General features: G+C 48.7%; 1 protein-coding gene across 7 annotated transcripts in view; it reads right to left on the bottom strand.

The window, feature by feature from the left end:
* LOC128343415 (solute carrier family 2, facilitated glucose transporter member 5-like) overlaps positions 1 to 15,638 on the bottom strand; it is a 57,385-nt gene that overhangs the window by 17,908 nt on the left and 23,839 nt on the right. The window lies entirely within an intron of this gene.

The raw sequence follows: 15,638 nt of genomic DNA, 5'->3' as shown, positions 1-15,638 counted from the left end.
GCTTCTGAGGGATCTTCAGAGGAGGAGGACCTTGGCAGGGCCTAAGGAGATTCCTCAGAGGAAGAAGACCCTAATATGCCCCTTGATGAGCCTCTGGCCAGGGAAAACTCTGAATTCACCCACAAAGAACCTTGGCCCAAGGGAAGACCCCAGTGCAGCCCCTGTGGAGACCCAAACTGAGAGGACCCTGATAGAGCCCCCCTATCAGTGAGCAGTGAGACAAAGGATCCTCAGCAATCCACCTCCTAGAGTCTCCCAGCACCTCCAGGTGGACCCCAGTGAATCCAAGAGATATGTCACTGAACCCCCAGGAGCACCGTCACTGTTGAGCCTGGGCAAACCTGCATTAGTGGCAGAAAAGTGCTCACTTGGCAGCACAACAGCACTTACCAGAAAGTGGCTTCCTTGGGACAAAAGGTCTACTCGGGAGGAAGTTTAAGATCATTTCCAGCTGCAGCAGCAGTTGATGAGCCAGAGCCTAGCTATCAGCTGGAACCCTTTCAAACGGCCTCCAGAGCTTGTACAACAGCTCTTGCTCCAGTCCCCTGGACCTAGCGCCACTGCATAACCTCCCTCTTTAACAGCCTCAGTACCAGGCATCCTAGGAACCTGGCCTCAACAGCACCCTGCATCTAACAGCATCCAAGCCTGAGCACCAAGCGGCACTGGTCCACGGGATGAGAGTTCATACAGCTCTTGCAGACCCAGTGAAGGCAGTAGGGATGTGCACGAACCGGTTCGGAGGCCATGTTGGAGGCCTCCGAACCGGTTCGGAAACGGACTGGTTCAGAAACGGACTGGTCCGGCGGTCCGGCACCGAGGGGGGGTCTACCTTTAAGGGCGGGGGGTAGAACCGCGCGCATGCGTGCTTCTATTACAGCTTCTTCCAGGCAACGACAGGGGCAGGGGCGGCAGGGAGGAACGCTGCCGCCCCGAAAACTACAATCTTAAACGCAGCGCCGGAGGGGGAAGAGCGGCGGGAGGGGTAAGTTCTACCCCCCCCCGTGCCGGTCCTGACTGGTCTGGACCCATGCACATCCCTAGAAGGCAGGAAACTTATTCCTACAGCTTATACTGGAACAGGAACATGTTTGTGGAATAAAGAAGCCCCAGCGAGCCTTAGGGAGCAATTGTTCATGTCCACAGAATGTTTTCGATAGAGGTCTGTGGGTGCTGTTATGTCCCCCACCCCTTGTTCACTGTTCATGGCGGATGAGACTGTATGATTTAAAGGTGGTTCACATGACCACAAGGAGGTGGGCTTTTGAGGAAGGCAAGGCACGATCCTACTTGCCTTCCCCCAGATGACCAGAGTCTGGTCAGGGCTCCACCATCTGTATTCCCCCATGAGCAGCGTACTGAGACAAACAGCGGGTGATGAGACAAACAGTGACGGAGAGCAGAGGCGAAGCCACCATTGGGCCAACAGGTTCAAAGAACCCAGGCCGGTGACCAATCAGGGGCCGCGAGAGGGACCCCGACATGCCCCCCGCATCTGACGTCAGATACGGGGGTGGTAGTTTAGCTCCCAAGCGGGGGCTGTGCGGCCCCTTCAGGAGCTAAACTAAGGCTGCCGCTGCGTTTGCAGCACCAGCCAGGAGTGGTTCTTCCCTGCAAAGGCAGGGAAGAGTCGGTCCTGGCTGCATGCTGCGAACACAGCACCAGCCTAACTAGCTCCTGAAGGGGCCGTGTGGCCCCTTCAGGAGCTAAGACTGGTGCTGCCTTCGCAATGCAGCCCAGGAGCGACTCTTCCCTGCAGGGAAGAGCCGCTCCTGGCTGCGCTGCGAAGGCAGCACCAGCCTTAGTTTAACTGCCAAAGGGGCCATGCGGCCCCTTCAGCAGTTAAGCTTCAACTCCCGAACGGAGCCCCAAGGCTCCGTTCGGGAGCCAGACCACGCCCCCCGCATCTGACGTCAGACGTGGGGCGTGGCTATCCCCTGCATTTGATGTCAGACACAGGGGGCGGGGCTATTGGGGCACCCGCCGCAGCCGCCTACGGGCCGCCGGTGGGCTGGCTATGCCCCTGATGGAGAGGGAAAGAAAGAGGCCAGCCGCCAGGGTTCATGCATTGCACCAAGCAGCAAACGAGCAGTGTGGTTGCATTGGAGAAGCTCTGTGCCGCCTGGCCACTCCTTCCCTCAGGCTCTATGATGAAGATGGTTGCCACCAGCATGGTGATGCACACGACCACAATGTGAGAAATCCTAGGGCTTCTTAGGACCAGCCCTACCCAGGCGCAGCTCGTCAGCTCTCCTCTGGGGGGGGCGTGGCGGGTGGCTTCTTTAAGGTAAATGGAGCCGGTGCTCCGTGCCACCCAGCAGCCCCCGCGGTGGGGAATCACCTCCACCACTCACCTGGCTCCCACGGAGGCGAGCCCCCTCTAGCGGCCAGGTGAGTGGCGGAGGCGATTCCCCGCTGCGGGGGCTGCTGGGCGGTATGGAGCACTGGCTCCGTTTACCTTAAAGAAGCTGCCCCCCACCCCGGAGGAGAGCTGATGAGCCGCACCTGGCCCTACCTAGTCTTAGCCTGCCCTACCCAGGTAAGGCTGGTTGTGAGAATGACCTCTTAGTGTGCAGTGCCACTAATAGCTTCCAACTCTTCCTCTGTTACAAATCTGGTACTACATGGTCCAACAGTGAGGCATTTTCAGTGGTCTCCCCTCTTTGGGATTCATTTCCCCTGGAGGCTAGACAAAGCAAAGCAAAAGCCTGTGCGTTTTCCAGAAATGGCAAAAGTTATTTTATTCAAACTAGATGGTCAGAGATAAGAAAGCATAATTATCATAGTGTTACCCATCTCGAGCCCTTGGTATAGATCAGTGGTGCCCAATTCAAATGTCCCCGTGGACCAGAACTAACCAACTAGGGATATGCAAACAGGTTCGAGTTCAAACCGGTTCGGTTCAAAGGTTCAGATTTGAACCAAAATGGGCATTACATTGGTTTGAACCAGTTCGAAGGCCTGAGCCTCCATTTAAGGTGTTATCCTCCATTTTGGTCACTTGTGTTGCTTGATTTTATTTGCTGAGCTCATGCTTCACCTCCAGCCTCAAAAGCAGGATGCCTCTGAGTACCAGTTGCAGGGGAGTAACAGCAGGAGAGTGGGCATGCCCTCAACTCCTGCCTATAGGCTTCCAGCGCAGGGGCGTAGCAAGATTGGAGTGGGCCCAGAGACGAGGTTTTTAAATGGGGCCCCTCTCATTACCTTCCTCTCCTTCCCTGGCCCGATGTATCTGCTAATTATCCCAACTAGTTACAAGATGTAAATAACAGCAGAACCAACTAATACAAGGTTTTAAGTCAGATATTTCAAAATAAGTATGCTGCCTGGGAATACATTTCACTGAATACACACACACACACTTCACAATATATAGTGATATACATTGAATACTATATATTTGTGCTACTTTTAATGCCTAGACATACTAGAAACACTAGAGGTAAGAGTATTTATGCTGCTTAGCTAGATAGATGCTAAGATATCATGAGCTAGCTAGAGGGGGAGCCGGGGCGATGATCATGTGACTTGCTTCTGGGGGGCCCTCAAGGCAGAGGGCCCCGAGAGAAATGTCTCCCCTTGCCCAATTGAAGTTATGCCCTTGTTCCAGCGGCATCTGGTGGGCCACTGTGTGAAACAGGATGCTGGACTAGATGGGAGTTGGGCTGTTCTTATGTTCCCTGATTGGCCATAGTCTGGCTCTCTGGTAGGCTCTGCAGTGGTGCAACTGTGGAGAAGAGGATAGCATCTACCCCAGGGTGGAGAAGCCTGCTAGAGAGAAGAAGAAGATGATGACATCTACCCCAGGGTGAGAGGCTGGGGTGCCTGCCAGGCTGCCTCTTCTCTTCTGCCCCCTTGGTTGCTATCTGCCTCCCCCCAGGACTGGTTGCAGAGAGACTTTGCAGGACTGGGGCTGGAAGGGTGACTAGGCAGTTTTTTCCTGGTCCCACCTGCTGTGCTGGCTGCCCAGCCTATATAGGAAGACTGCCAGTGGTGGCGGGCCCGCCACCAAAGGGGTGACACCAAAGGGGGTCGCCCCTTTGGGGAGCCACCTTGGGGGAGAAATGAGGGCGGGACATTGTGTCCAATTATTTGTATAGAGGGAGGCACTCAATAGTGGGGCTTCTGTTTAATTAGTTTTAAGTTGTTTTAGAATTGGGTTGAAGTTGCAATGTGTGTGGGTTTGTCTGGAGATGAGGAGGCAGGGAGTGCCTTCGTTGAATGTGGGGCAGATATTCCGGTGGGGGGGGGGGGAATAGAAGAAGTAACGTTGGCAGGTCAGCAGGCTGTTCCAGGGGAAGGGTAGTCAGAAACCTAATAGCTGTCTCTCCTTCCTGCTGTCCTGCCAGCTCTTTGACTTTGGGGAGCACTGCCAACAACCCACTTAACTTTACCTTGCTCCTCTGCAATGCCAGACCAGTCCAAAATAAATCAGAACTCATCCATGATTTGATCATGGATGAAGGGGCCAACCTGGTGTGTATTACTGAGACTTGGTTGGGGGAGGCTAGTGGTCCAGTCTGGTCCCAGCTTCTTCCTCCAGGATATTCTGTAGAGGAACGAGTGAGGGGATGTGGGCAGGGAGGTGAAGTGGCTGTGGTCTATAAGGATAACATCTCCCTTACCAGGGTCCCTGTTAGGGTATCGGACCATATTGAATGTATGTACTTGAGTTTGGGGACCAGGGATAGATTGGGACTTCTGTTGGTGTACCAATCGCCCCGCTGCCCAACGGAATCCCTTACTGAGCTCACGGACTTGGTCGTGGAACTCGCATTGGAGTCTCACAGATTTCTGGTGCTGGGGGACTTCAATGTTCATTTCGGGACCAATTTGTCCGGAGCAGCTCAGGAGTTCATAGCAGCCATGACAACTATGGGCCTATCCCAAGTGGTCTCTGGACCGATGCATACTGCAGGTCACACACTTGAGCTGGTCTTTTACTCTGATAAAGGTGGTGTTCTGTGGGTGGGGACTCCTACGATCTCCCCGTTGTCATGGACGGACCACCATCTGGTTAAGGTTAGACTTACAGCCACTTCTCACCTCCACAGGGGAGAGGGGCCTATTAGAATGATCCGCCCAAAGAGGTATTGGATCCAGTAGGATTCCAAGAAGCCTTGGAGGGATTTAATGTTGGCTCTGCCAGTGATCCTATTGATGCCCTGGTTGAGAATTGGAACAACTTGCTAACCATGGCTGTAGACATGATGGCTCCTAAGCGTTCTCTCTGACCTGCTTCAAAACTGGCCCCTTGGTATACAGAAGATCTACGGGGACTGAAGCGGCAAGGTAGGCGGCTGGAGTGCAAGTGGAGAAAGACTCGACTTGAATCTGACAGATTATGTCATAGAGCACACTTAAAGATCTATGCTCCGGCGATACATGCGGCAAAGAAGCAGTTCTTTTCTGCCTGTATTGCTTCTGCGAACTCGCGTCCGGTGTAGCTGTTCAGGGTTGTGAGGGGACTGGTATCTGCCCCCCCTCCCCTGAACCAGAAATTGGAGTCATCAGTTATCCGCTGTGATGTGTTTAAAGAATTTTCTGCAGATAATATCTCTCAGATTCGGGCCGACTTAGACAGAGACTCCACAATTAATTCGATGTCTGAATTGGAGGTGTCCGACAACTACTCTTACGTGGTTCGACTGGATCGGTTTCAGTTTGTGACTCCTGAGGATGTGGACAAGCTGCTTGGAGCGGTGAGGCCTGCCACTTGTTCTCTTGACCCTTGTCTAACATGGCTTGTTCTATCTAGCAGGGAGGCTGTTGTAGGAGGCCTGGTGGAAATCATAAATGCTTCTCTGAGGGAAGGCAGGATGCCTCCTTGTCTCAAGGAGGCAATCATTAGACCTCTTTTAAAGGCCGTGGCCTCATAGAGGGCATTGGCGCATGCGCGGCGGCCACCAAAATGGCGGCCGCATGCCCATACGGAGGCCCGAAAGGGCCGAAAATGGTGATTTACCTAGCAGCGGGGGCCGCGGTGGTGATAAGGACGGCCAGCGGGGGGAGAGGCAACCCGCGCAGACATACACACACACACCTGCAGCCTCAGCAAGCCCCCTGAAGGGGCTAAAGGTATTTAAAATGAACTTTAAATTTTATTTATTTATTTTTTTAGGAAATTTGTGGACCGGTCCAGAACCGGACCGGACTGGGGGGTTCGATGGGGGGCCAGACCAAACTGGCCTGGTTAGGTTCGAGGCCCGTCTGGCCACGAACCAAACCGGGCCAGCCGGTTCCATGCACACCCCTAAGTGTGACTCTGTTGGACCTTTTGGACCTCTCGCGGCTTTCGATACTATCGACCATAGTATCCTTCTGGAACGTCTGAGGGGGCTGGGGGTGGGAGGCACTGTTTTACAGTGGTTTCGCTCCTACCTCTCGGACAGATTCCAGATGGTGTCGATTGGAGATTGTTGCTCTTCAAAATCTGAGCTTAAGTATGGTGTCCCTCAAGGCTCCGTACTCTCTCCAATGCTTTTCAACATCTACATGAAACCGCTGGGAGAGATCATCAGGGGATTTGGAGCAGGATGTTATCAGTATGCTAATGACACCCAGATCTATTTCTTCATGTCAACTTCTTCAGGAGATGGCATATCTTCCCTGAATGCCTGCCTGGAGGCGGTAATGGGATGGAGGAGGGAGAATAAACTGAAGCTGAATCCAGATAAGACGGAGGTACTTATTGTGCGGGGTCAGAACTCCAGAGACAATTTTGACCTACCTGTTCTAGATGGGGTCACACTTCCCCAAAAGGAACAGGTCCGCAGTCTGGGAGTACTTCCGGATCCACACCTCTCCCTAGATTCTCAGGTTGAGGTGGTGGCCAGGGGTACTTTCTATCAGCTTCGGCTGATACATCAGCTGCATCCGTTTCTTGAGATCAATGACCTCAGAACAGTGGTACATCTGTTGGTAACCTCCAGACTGGACTTCTGTAATGCGCTCTATGTGGGGCTGCCTTTGTACATAGTCTGGAAACTTCAGTTGGTTCAGAATGCGGCAGCCAGGTTAGTCTCCAGGTCATCTCGGAGAGACCACATTAATCCCTTGCTGAGGGAGCTACATTGGCGGCCAATTGGTTTCCGGGCAGAATACAAAATGCTAGTTATCTTATAAAGCCCTAAGTGGCTTAGGCCCTGGGTATTTAAGAGAACGCCTTCCTCATTATGTGCCCCACCGCCCATTGAGGTCACTTGAGGAGATCCGTCTCCAGTTACCGCCAGCTCGTCTGGTGGCCTTCTCGATTGCTGCCCCGAGATTGTGGAATGTGCTCCCTGCTGAGATGCGATCCACCCCATCCCTGACTATTTTTAAAAAACATCTGAAGACCCACCTCTTCACCCAAGCTTTTTCAGCTTTTTAAATTTGTAGTTTTAATTTTATACTATTTTAATTTTATACTGTTTTTAAATTGTTAAACTGTTTTAACCTTTTATATTTGTTTTAATTGTTTTTATGTTGTTATTAACCGCCCAGAGATGGAAGTTTGGGCGGTACACAAGTTAAATAAATAAATAAATAACTCCTTGAGAACGGGCACCCTATTTGCCAGGGGGGAGGGCAAGGTGGGGGCCCCAAAAGGAGGGCATTTCAAATTTTATTTAAAGGCAAACCTCTGGCCTTGCAAAATCACTCTTGCTGCAGTCCTCCTTGGCTTGCTGAGCTAAGAGTGCTGCTGGCAAGAAGGTAAGATGGAGGTTCGTTAGAAACAACACTTTATGGGCTGCTCCTTCCTAATCATGGTTAAAGAACAGAAGTGGAGAGCAGTAAATTGCTTTCAGGGGATAAGAACATAAGACCATAAGAACAGCCCTGCTGGATCAGGCCCAAGGCCCATCTAGTCCACGATCCTGTTTCACACAGTGGCCCACCAGATGCCGCTAGAAGCCACAGGGAGTTGAGGGCATGCCCTCTCTCCTGCTGTTACTCCCCCGCAACTGGTAATCAGAGGCATACTGCCTTTGAGGCTGGAGGTGGCCTGTAGCCCTCCGACTAGTAACCGATGATAGACCTCTCCTCCATGAAGTTATCCAACCCCCTCTTAAAGCCATCCAAGTTGTTGGCTGTCACCACATCTCATGGCAGAGAATTCCACAAGTTGTGTGAAAAAGTACTTCCGTTTGTTGGTCCTAGATTTCCTGGCAATCAGTTTCATGGGATGACCCCTGGTTCTAGTGTTATGTGAGAGGGAGAAGAATTTCTCTCTATCCACTTTCTCCACACCATGCATGGTTTTATAGACCTCTATCAGGTCTCCCTGCAGTCATCTTTTTTCTAAACTAAAAAGCTCCAGGTGTTGTAGCCTTGCCTCATAAGGAAAGTGCTCTAGACCCCTGATCATCTTATTGCCCTCTTCTACACCTTTTCCAGTTCTACAATGCCCTTTTTTAGATGTGGTGACCAGAATTGTACGCAGTACTCCAGGTGTGGTCACACCATAGTTTTGTATAAGGGCACTATAATATTAGCCGTTTTAATTTCAATCCCATTCCTAATTATCCCTAGCATGGAATTGGCCTTTTTCACAGCTGCCGCACATTGAGTCAACACTTTCGATGAGCTGTCCACCACGACCCCAAGATCCCTCTCCTGGTCAGTCACCGACAGCTCAGATCCCATCAGCATATACTTGAAGTTGGGGTTCTTCATCCCAATGTGCATCACTTTACACTTGCCAACATTGAACCTCATTTGCCACTTTGTTGCCCACTCCCCCAGTTTGGAGAGATCCTTTTGGAGCACCTCACAATCCGTTTTGGATTTCACTACCCGAAAGAATTTGGTATCATCTGCAAATTTGGCCACCTTGCTGCTTACCCCTGCTTGTAGATCATTTATGAATAAATTAAAAAGCACCGGTCCCAGTGCAGATCTCTGGGGGACCTCACTTCTTACTTACTTCCATTGTGAAAACTCTCCATTTATACCTACCCTCTGTTTCCTGTCTTTCAACCAGTTAGCAATCCACACATGAACTTCTCCCCTTATCCCATGACCGCTAAGTTTCCTCAGGAGACTTTGATGAGGAATTTTGTCAAAAGAGAGCCAGTGTGGTGTAGTGGCTAGAGTGCTGGACTAGGACCAGGGAGACCCAAGCTCAAATCCCTATTCAGCCATGAAACTAGCTGGGTGACTCTGGGCCAGTCACTTCTCTCTCAAACTAACCTACTTCACAGGGTTGTTGTGAGGAGAAAACCAAAGTATGTAGTACAGTGCTCTGGGCTCCTTGGAGGAAGAGTGGGATATAAAATGAAAATATAAATATAAATAAATAAACAAACAAACAAACAAATAAGCAAGCTTTTTGGAAGTCCAGGTATACGATGTCAACTGGATCACCTTGATCCACACACTTGTTGACACTCTCAAAGAACTCCAAAAGGTTCGTGAGGCAAGATTTACCTTTGTGGAAGCCATGCTGGTTCACTCCCAGCAGGGCCTGTTCTTCTATGTACTTTACAATTTTATCCTTGAGGATGCTTTCCATCAATTTGCCTGGAACGGATGTTAAGCTAACTGGCCTGTAATTTCCCGGATTGCCCCTGAATCCCTTTTTGAAAATCGGTGTTACATTTGCTATCTCCAGTCCTCTGGTACAGAGCCCAATTGCAGGGATAAGTTATATATTTTAGCAAGGAAGTCAGCAATTTCACATTTGAGTTCTTTGACGACTCTAGAATGGATGCCATTCAGCCCTGGCGATTTGTTAGCTTTCAGTTTTTCCAGACAGTTTAGAACATCATATCTCATTACTTCTATCTAACTCCATTGTTGTGGCACAACCTGCTGTGCTCTCAAACCCATTTTGGGGTGCCCAGACACCCCCCAAAGGGGGGAATGGGACTGCCTCAAATCCCCATTATTCCCTATGAGAGAAATTTCCAAATTGGAAAATCACAGGAGTATGCAATTGCTCACTCACAGGAGTGTCCAATTGCTTTGGGGTTTGGTGGGTGATAGGCACCCCTGGGTGCCTACCACCCACCCCAGTTTTGTGCCCCTAGCTGCTTTGCATAGGAGATAATAGGCCAGTTTGAGTCCCCATTATACCCTATGTAGAACCGGTTTGAATGGGGTTCGAATTTGAACTGAACTTGGGGGGTGTTCAACCAAAACTAAACCTACCCACCCTGGTCTGAAACTGCTTCGAATTCAAACCAAACAAGCCAAACTGGTTTTGTGCACATCCCTACAACCAACCATGACTTGGTGTGGAAGTGCTGAGGTTAATTTTTAGCACAATTATTACATTAATATTAATTATTTAAAATATTAATGAAAGTGAGGGGATAGAGTGCTGGGGAAAAGGTATGGTGTCAGAAGGCTCAGGATCGGGGGAACATCTGGTCTCAATGCATTGGCCACTTGAGACCAGATGCCTCCCACCCCCGAGAGACATCTGGTCCCCCAGGGTTGCCAGCGGAACAGGGGAAGATTTCTTCATGACTCCTGCTATTGCTGTAGGATTTCCCCATGGGCCAGATTTTGCCTAATGTTGTGCAGGTGTGGGATGGCTCATGCTAATATGTTATGCAGTTGAGATTTAATATCATCTCTATGCACAGGAGCTTATTTTTCTTGTATTTCTTTCATTGCTGGACAGCAGCTTTTTAATGAGTTTTCTGTGCTTCTCCTTTTATTTCCCTTTATCTTTATAATTTGTGACCCCAAACTAGAGTGGGCAGTATATTTAGGGTAGCTGAATCCCAGGGCTGACTTTGAGTTTCCAAGACCTTAAACAATTTCTATCTGACTAGAGAGGATGAGAAAGAAGAAACGACAACGAACAAGTCCTCCCGCCGCAGCAGACCAGGAGAGACTCTCCAAACAATCCAGAACTGACTGCTTCCTTACTGAAAAAGTAAGTCTTTTGTCTCCCATTCCCTTACAAAACAGATTTTCCCACCTGGAAGAAGCAAGCTTCTCTTCAGAGATCGACACAGGTGAGACGGCTGGTCGTTTACAGAGGGAACGCAGCTCATTGCTGCACCCTAGTAAGGATAAAGGCGACATACTTATGCAATACAGCTCCCTCACAGCCAGGACCTTTGAGCATCTTATGAAGGGTCTGAGTCGGCTGGAGGATAAAATTGTCTCTATTAAGGCACTCTTAGTGAAAAGGGCATAGGGGCATTCTCCTGCTCTTGATGATGATGATTATAAAGTAAAGGATGGTCAAAATGTGAAGCCTCAGCCCCACAGTAGCTTATCTTTTCCCCCAATCTCCAAAACAATTAGCTACCAATTACAGCCTTGTCATATTTACTAGGGATGTGCAAAAAATTTCGGGCACAGAACGATCTGTGCCCGAAACGAACAATTTTGGGTGATTCGGGGCCGAACCGAATCACCCCCGATGTCCCCCGATATTTTTCGGGCACGAGCCGAATCACCCGAATTTCGGACCTGAAAAATTCGGGTGATTCGGTTCATGGCTGATTTTTGGCGATTTTTTAAAGTTTTAGTGACTTTGGGGCAGTTCGGGGGCATAGCATGGGATCTGGGCAAAAGGAGTGGGGTGGGGTGGTAGTGCCTAATGGGTGCAGGCTACCACCCCAATTTCAGGGGGATTGGGCAACGGGCTGATTTTTGGTAAATTTCTGAAATTTTCATGTCTTTGGGGCAGATTGGGGCATATTGGGGCAGAAAGTGGGGCCTGGGGCAGAATAGTGGGGTGGGGTGGTAGTGCCTCATGGGTGGAGGCTACCACCCCAATTTCAGGGGGATTGGGCAGAGGGCTGATTTTTTGAGAATTTTTGAAGTTTGGGTGTCTTTGGGGCAGATTGGGGGCAGAAAGTGGATCTGCCCCAAAGGAGTGGGCTGGGCTGGTAGATAGTGTCTAATGGGTGGAGGCTACCACCCATCCCCAATTTAAGAGTCATTGGGCAGGGGGTGAATTTTGGTGAATTTATTTTTATGAGGTTTGTCTTCATAAGGTGAAGTGTGCTAAATTGATTACTTCCTCATATTATTCATAGTAAAGGAAAGTGTGAAAAAGTGAAAGTGGGGTCATGAGAGCTGTTTAATTGAAAAAAATCTCATTTGCTATGATAGAATGAGAATTCACACCTTAGAAGTTTTTTCTGAGGTGTGAATTCTCATTCTATCATAGCAAATGAGATGTTTTTCAATTAAACAACTCTCATGACCCCACTTTCACTTTTTCACACTTTACTTTACTATGAATAATATGAGGAAGTAATCAATTTAGCACACTTCACCTTATGAAGACAAACCTCATAAAAATAAATTCACCAAAATCCCCCCCTCTGCCCAATGACTCTTAAATTGGGGATGGGTGGTAGCCTCCACCCATTAGACACTATCTACCAGCCCACCCCACTCCTTTGGGGCAGATCCACTTTCTGCCCCCAATCTGCCCCAAAGACACCCAAACTTCAAAAATTCTCAAAAAATCATCCCTCTGCCCAATCCCCCTGAAATTGGGGTGGTATCCTCCACCCATTAGGCACTACCACCCCACCCCACTATTTTGGGGCAGATCCACTTTCTGCCCCCAAACTGCCCCAAAGTCACCAAAACTTCAAAAATTCTCAAAAAATCACCCCTTTGTCCAAACCCCCTGAAATTGGGGTGGTAGCCTGCACCCATGAGGCACTACCACCCCACCCCACTATTCTGCCCCAGGCCCCACTTTCTGCCCCAATATGCCCCAATCTGCCCCAAAGACATGAAAATTTCAGAAATTTACCAAAAATCAGCCCGTTGCCCAATCCCCCTGAAATTGGGGTGGTAGCCTGCACCCATTAGGCACTACCACCCCACCCCACTCCTTTTGCCCAAATCCCATGCTATGCCTCCAAACTGCCCCAAAGTCACTAAAACTTTAAAAATTCACCAAAAATCAGGACTTTGCCCAATCCCCCTGAAATTGGGGTGGTAGACTCTACCCATTGGACACTACCACCCCACCCCAAAATTTTGCCTCTGGGCCCCTTTTTACCCCCCCAAATCAATTCGGATTCAGATTAAATCCGAATCCGAACCGAATCAAGGGTGATTCGGGTGACCCAGATTCGGGCACAAAACAGAACAGGGGTGATTCGGCTCGGGTCCGAGCCGAATCACCCGAAAACCCGAATTGCACACCCCTAATATTTACCTTTAAATTGCCCATACTTCACTCAACCAGGACAGATAGTCCCATAAAGTGGTGATCTTACATTCTTTAAGGCAATTATGAGCCACCGTGGAGTAGTGGCTAGAGTGCTGGACTAGGACCGGGGAGACCCGAGTTCAAATCCCCATTCAGCCATGATACTAGCTGGATGACTCTGGGCCAGTCACTTCTCTCTCAGCCTAACCTACTTCACAGGGTTGTTGTGAGGAGAAACCTAAGTATGTAGTACACTGCTCTGGGCTCCTTGGAGGAAGAGCGGGATATTAAATGTAAAATAAATAATTAACCTAGTGGGATATCCAAAGCAGAGATCTGGTTTCATACTACTTTCTTCCCGACATGGGTAATTGCCAACGACTAATGCTTAGTTGTAGATTAGCTTGGTTGCCAAGGTTGCTTCATCACATATCAAACTTCCTGGGATGATTGGGAATAAAACCCCAGAGATGTTTTGTTACCTCTAACATATCAGCTTTGGTGGAGAAGGAGTTAAAATCTCAGCCTTTAGCTCATGACTCATTAAACTCCCTATCTTTGTGTAAAAAAGAAACTCTGCCAATCCAAGTAGAGGCACAGGCAAAAAGTCAAGGCCACCTCCACCAAGAAAACATTTTGCTTTTCAAAATGTTTTTCACGGCCAGTGGATTTAGTCACTCCCCCTATTGCAGAGCCTTTAGAGCCTCTAGATTCCACTGATTCACAACAATTTATGGAAACTCTCACACATTCACTGATAAATCTGCATGACACGCTTACAAGTATAGCGGATGATACAGCTATCCTGGGGGAGAATGCAAATGCGTCTCCACTGCCAATGGTTCCTGAAATGCCAGCGAAACTAAACAGCAGTCCAGAGCACTTTGACGGGGGAAGTCAACAAATCAATCAACAACTTCTCTCTGACTTGAGGAAGGAACCTGCCCTTTTAAATCAAACTACCCTTGCTCTACAAGAAGCGGCCCAAGTTGTTCCTGATCATTTGGCTGGCCTCTCTTCTGACCCCCACTTTGGCCTGATCCTGACTCTGTTGGCTCCAACTTCTTTTCAATCTCCTACAATGAATCCAAAGAGGTTACCCCTCAGATCCAGTTTGGTTGCAGGCAGTTTATCCTCTACCTGTATAGCTGTTCACCACTCCCCTGTGCGAGATGCTTCCCCCAATAAAAAGAACAATACTATGGAGCCTACCCACCAGGAGGAGAGGGCTCCTGATAACACATTCCCCCTCCCCTAGGCCTGACTGTCACCCCAACATGATGAGATCCATCTCTGTGTTTGGAATTTGGCTGGATTGGAGGCCAAATCACAAGATCCTGATTTATTCCAGTTTATTAATGAATTTGATGTCATTCTAATCCAAGAGACTTGGACACAAATAGATTTGTATCTACCTGGTATCTACCCAGATACCCTGGTATCTACCCAGAGTTTCAACCTTAAACCTGCTGATTATTTAGACCGTATACTCCTACCCAAATTCAGGAGAGCACTGACCCTTGCCCGTTTAAATGTTCTTCCTACAGTGGTCTTGGAGGGAAAATATAAACAACAACCTTATGCATTGCGCTGTTGTCCCTGTGGCCCAAGGGACATAGAGACAACTGCCCACGTAATCCTCTATTGTCAATTTTATAGGGACAGTCATTTTAAGTTCATTTTACCCCTTTTAAAGAATTGTCCTGGCCACACCAATCATTTTTATTTAGAGTACCTGCTGTCCAGTTTTAAACCTGTAATTTCTATTGATGTGGCCAAGTTTTGCTTTATTGTTTGCAAATTTTGTAACGCTTGTATTGCTAATTCGCAAAGCTTGTAAAATGTAAATGTAATATATAAATTGTAACTGGCTAGTCTATGACCATAATAAACTCTATCTATCTATCTTTTGTTGGTAATTTTTGCTGATTTTCTAGTCAAACATTTCCATGCTCGAGATTTCACTGAGGGCGACTTCACCCAACTCCAGAAAATAAGTTGGCGGAAAATGTCGATTCTGGTGGGTACACACTCCCATGGTCAGCACCTACTTCTGTCCATTTTCATGTCATCTGAACCTATCAATATTCGGTTCCTGAGCTGTGCTTCACAATGGAAACCTAACATTATTTGAAGTCAAGTGGTGAATGCTGGGTGCCACAGGGAAGTGAGGCTGGGGAACCACACATTGGTGGGTCCAGACAACATGAAATGTGTGTAACGTGCGGTTGTGTCAGGCATTATGGCACTGCTGGAAAGCACAACTGCTTTCCAGCAGTTGTGCGAACCCACCCACAGTTACAAGATCAGTCTTACCTACTCCCCATTCCTATGCCAGAAGGTTTACTTTGAGTGAAATCTCTAGACTCTAACCAAGAAATCCAGTAAAGTGGTGTGCATCTCTAAAAGAAACATACATGCATTTTGGCCATTGGCTTGCACAAAGCAGCTGAAGAGCCAAGCCAGTGTTCAATTTAAGAAAACAGCTTGTTGCGTCAGTAGCACAAAATGA

Source organism: Hemicordylus capensis, chromosome 2, assembly GCF_027244095.1.
Source record: "Hemicordylus capensis ecotype Gifberg chromosome 2, rHemCap1.1.pri, whole genome shotgun sequence".
Lineage (NCBI taxonomy): Eukaryota > Metazoa > Chordata > Lepidosauria > Squamata > Cordylidae > Hemicordylus > Hemicordylus capensis.
This window is presented reverse-complemented; position numbering and strand designations above follow the sequence as displayed.